We start from the raw sequence: 4,842 nt of genomic DNA on the forward strand, positions 1-4,842 counted from the left end.
CATACAAAAGCATTGTATGTTGATGCTGCCTTCAACATGCGATGGCCTCTGAGAGGCCATCGTATGTTAAAATGATCGTATGTCGGGGCCACCATAAGTCGGCGGGGGGTCACTGTACATCAAATCTAATCCCCTATCCTGTGTCTGATTGGAGGGGTCCCACTTGATTTCCTCTACACCGCACTATATGCGAGCACTGTACTCATGAATCTCCGATACTCCCATATAGATGCATTAAGGAGGCTTGTTGACTCCCACTTCATGCACGAGGAGAGTTAGTGCTGCGTGCTAGTGGGACTTTTGGCAGGCTGAAGAAGCAGAGCAACAATAACACTGATCAATGATATGCTAGTAATACTAGATTGCAGTTAATAGGTGTAGAGGTCAACAATACTACAAATGCTGATTTATGCTCACTCCATATATCATAAAAAATGAATATAAAGCCATCAAAACAAAAATGACACAGATAAAAAATAAAGATCATGGCTCCAAAAAAAAGCCCTCAAATGGCCTCTAATTTAGTCCTCAAATGCGCATGGCGATCTCTCACTCCGGAGCCCTGTTGTATTTCAAGGAAACAGTTTAGGGCCACATATGGGGTATTTCTGTACTCAGGAGAAATTACATTACAAATGTTCGGGGGCTTTTTCTCCTTTTACCCCTTATGAAAAGGAAAAGTTGGGGTCTACACAAGCCTGTTAGTGTAAAAAAACATTTTTTTCCACTAACATGCTGGTGTTGCCCTTTAATTTTTATTTTCACAAGAGGTAAAAGGAAAAAAAAGACCCCCAAAATTTGTAAAGCAATTTCTCCTGAGTACGGAATTACCCCATATGTGGGCGTAAAATGCTCTGCGGGGGCACAACAAGGCCGTGAGAGCGCACTATGTACATTTAAGGACTAAATTGGTGATTTTCACAGGGGTGGCTGATTTTACAGCGGTTCTGACATAAACGCAAAAAAATAAATACCGACATGTGACTCCATTATGGAAACTACACCCCTCACGGAACGTGACAAGGGGCATAGTGAGCCTTAAAACCCCACAGGTGTTTGACAAATTTTAGTTAAAGATGGATGGTAAAATGAACATGTGTCCGGAATTGAAGGCCACGTGTGTTTACAAAGCCCTCATAGTGCCAGAACAATGGACCCCCCCACATGTGACCCTATTTTGGAGACTACAACCCTCATGTAATGTAATAAGGGGTACAGTGAGCATTTACGCCCCACAGGTGTCTGACCGATTTTTGGAACAGTGGTCCGTGAAAATGAAAAATTTTATTTTTCATTCGCTTAGCCCACTGTTCCAAAGATCTGTCAAACGCCAGTGGGGTGTAAATGCTCACTGCACCCCTTATTAAATTCTGAGAGGGGTGTAGTTTCCAAAATGGGGTCCACTGTTCTGGCACCACTAGGGGCTTTGTAAACGCACATGGCCCCTGACTTCCATTCCAAACAAATTCACTCTTCAAAAGCTCAATGGCGCTCCTCCTCCTATGAGCATTGTAGTTCACCCACAGAGCACTTGACGTCCACACATTGGGTATTTCCATACTCAGAAGCAATGGAGTTACAAATTTTGGGGGTAATTTTCTCCTATTACCCCTTGTAAAAAATAAAATTTGGGGAAAGACCTGCATTTTTGTGAAATATTTTTTTTTTCATTTACACATCCAACTTTAACGAAAAATTATGAAATACCCTTGTTATGTTCCTTGAGGGGTATTGTTTCCAAAATAGTATGCCACGTGGGTATTTTTGCTGTTCTGGCACCATAGGGGCTTCCTAAATGTGACATGCCCCCCAAAAACCATTTCAGCAAAATTTGCTTTCCAAAAGCCAAATGTGACTCCTTCTCTTCTGAGCATTGTAGTTCGCCTGCAGAGCATTTTACGTCCTAACATGGGGTATTTCCATACTCAGAAGAGATGGGGTTACAAATTTTGGGGGGCATTTTCTCCCATTACCCTTTATAAAAATGGTAAATTTGGGGAAAAAACTGCACTTTAGTGAAACATTTTTTTTTCATTTACACATCCGGCTTTAACGAAAAGTCGTCAAACACCTGTGAGGTATTAAGGCTCACTGGACCCCTTATTACGTGCCTTGAGGGGTGTAGTTTCCAAAATAGTATGCCATGTGTTTTTTTTTTTTTTTTGCTATTCTGGCACATAGGGGCTTCCTAAATGTGACATGCCTTTCAAAAACCATTTCAGAAAAATTCACTCTCCAAAATCCCATTGTTGCTCCTTCCCTTCTGTGCCCTCTACTGCGCCCGCCGAACACTTGACATACACATATGAGGTATTTCCTTACTCGAAAGAAAATTGGTTACAAATTTTGGGAGGCTTTTTCTCCTATTACCCCTTGTAAAAATTCAAAAACTTGATCTACAAGAACATGAGAGTGTAAAAAATTAATATTTTGAATTTTCTCCTTCACTTTGCTGCTATTCCTGTGAAACACCTAAAGGGTTAACAAACTTTCTGAATGTCATTTTGAATACTTTGAGGGGTGCAGTTTTTTATAATGGAGTCATTTATGGGGTATTTCTAATATGAAGACCCTTCAAATCCACTTCAAAACTGAACTGGTCGCTGAAATTCAGATTTAGAAAATTTTGTGAAAAATTGGAAAACTGCTGCTGAACTTTGAAGCCCTCTGATGTCTTCCAAAAGTAAAAACATGTCAACTTTATGATGCAAACATTAAGTAGACATATTGTATTTGTGAATCAATATATAATTTATTTGGAATGTCTGTTTTCTTTACAAGCAGAGAGTTTCAAAGTTTGAAAAATGCAAAATTTTCTATTTCTCTATCTAGGAGACTTGACACTATGGAAACCAAAAAGTCGGCTCCTCCCAACAGGATATACCCGCCTACAGAGCCTGAGGTAATTAGTTTAAGCTTAGTGTCTGCAGGAGATGGACACTGGTCTGGGTTTTCCCCAGACCTGGTCTAACTTTTTTATTTTTCCAGATTAGGGACGTTTAGTTTCTTATTTCCTTTTATTTTCCTGTTTTCAGGTGGGAACTCAGGAACATAACGTTCACTGTTTCCCCATTTGTGATTGAGGGGGCACAGACATCGTGGATGTACTGTCAACCCCCTCTCGCCAATGGCCAGCGCCTGGGGTTGTACCTCATGGGTCCGGGTCCCCCACTTTTCTCTGCTCGTCTCGCTTTTCAAGCCCGGCATGATGCAGGTGACAAAAGCTGGCTGAAGACTTCATGACTGAAGACTTCATTAGGTAAGTTCTTCAGACTAAGGTGAGTATATTTCCCCTTTTCATCCTTAGGTGCCGGATTCTCAACAGCTGTAGACCCCAAGTTTGTGGCCCACCTTTTTTGTATGGGGGCTAATGGGACTGGCCAGGAGCATTTTTTCCCTCCATTTTTGCCTTCTATGGGGGAAAATTTTATTATGGGGTGAGCAGTGGCACATTGGCTCATTACTGCGGGCGCTCCTCCAGCCCGGCCGCACAGCGCCGTTTTTACTTTCACTTTGGCAGTGTAACTGCCGACAGCGTTCGCCCGCTCCGTTCCCCTGAGGCGCATATGCGTTCGCATGTGCGCTCGGGGCCGGGAGCGGGCGCCATCATGGATGGGGCTATTATTACTTCAGCGGTCTGGTGCGTTTTAGCTCCGCCCACCCAGGACCGCCAAAGCTTTTCAGGAGGGCGCGTATACCCTCCAATCAGCGCTGAATGCGCGCAGGGTGTTGCAGGCCATTCAACAGTGCCCTTGTTACTAGCACGCCCCCTCTGGCCATTGGTCCAGCGTTTGCTCTCTTCTCTCCCTCTCTCTGCCGGAGTTCTTCTCACAGCAGCAGCCTGAGGGACACAGATTTGGGTGAGACCATTGTTTTTTATTTTATGTCCGTGTCCAGAACTGTTCCTTCCTCTAAACACATAGCTGGGTCCTTAGTTACTTTTTACACCTGTAATAATTGTATCACAAAAATGTCTGGTTCTGCTGAACCTCATTGTTCTGCCTGTACCACTGCTCCCCCAGACCCCCCGGCTATTACTACACCGGATGTTCTACCAGACCCGGTGGGTTCGGCCATCCCTCTAGCCTGGGTTTCATCCTTCTCATAGTCTATATCCGACTTTGCGCAGGTCTCCCGTTCTGTGGTTTTTGCCTTGGAGAGGTCCTCTCTCCGTCGGCCCTCCTGGGGGGGGACTCACTCCCCTTCTCCCTACGCTTCTCGCAAGCGTAATAGGGGTGTTTCCTCTGAATCATCCCCGGGGTCTTTGGACAGGTACGGGCTTTCCCATGATAGATCTCGCCACGCTACCTCAGCTTATCAGAAGCGTCCCTCTTCCAGAGGACGCTCCCGCAGTCGCCGCTCTGGCTCTCCAGAGCCGCGTACCGGGTCAGTCTCTCCCTCATCTAGGGCCGCCTCATCGCGTTCCCATTCACCTGGAGAGCTTGTGGATGAGGTTTCCGAATCGACATCTGACTCAGAGGACCACTCAGATTCTACTGTCACGGTGAACTCATTGGTTTTGGCCATAAGAGACACCTTTCATCTAGAGGACCCAGGAACTTCGGACGTGGCTCCAGAAGTTGCCTTTCATCGTGCCCGACCTCTTCCAGGGGTGCCTCACCTCGTTCTCATTCACCTGGAAAAACTTGTGGATGAGGTTTCTGATTTGGCCTCTGACTCAGAGGGCTGCACGGATTTGCCTCATGTGGTGCACTCATTGGTTTCGGCCATATGAGACACCTTCCAGCTAAAGGACCCAGGAACTTCTCCAGGAGTCTCCTTTTTTCGTGCCCGACTGGCACCCAAGACTTTCAGCTCTCACGCTGAATTTGACGCCCCCTG

Source organism: Hyla sarda, chromosome 1 (genome assembly GCF_029499605.1).
Source record: "Hyla sarda isolate aHylSar1 chromosome 1, aHylSar1.hap1, whole genome shotgun sequence".
In the NCBI taxonomy this organism is placed as follows: domain Eukaryota; kingdom Metazoa; phylum Chordata; class Amphibia; order Anura; family Hylidae; genus Hyla; species Hyla sarda.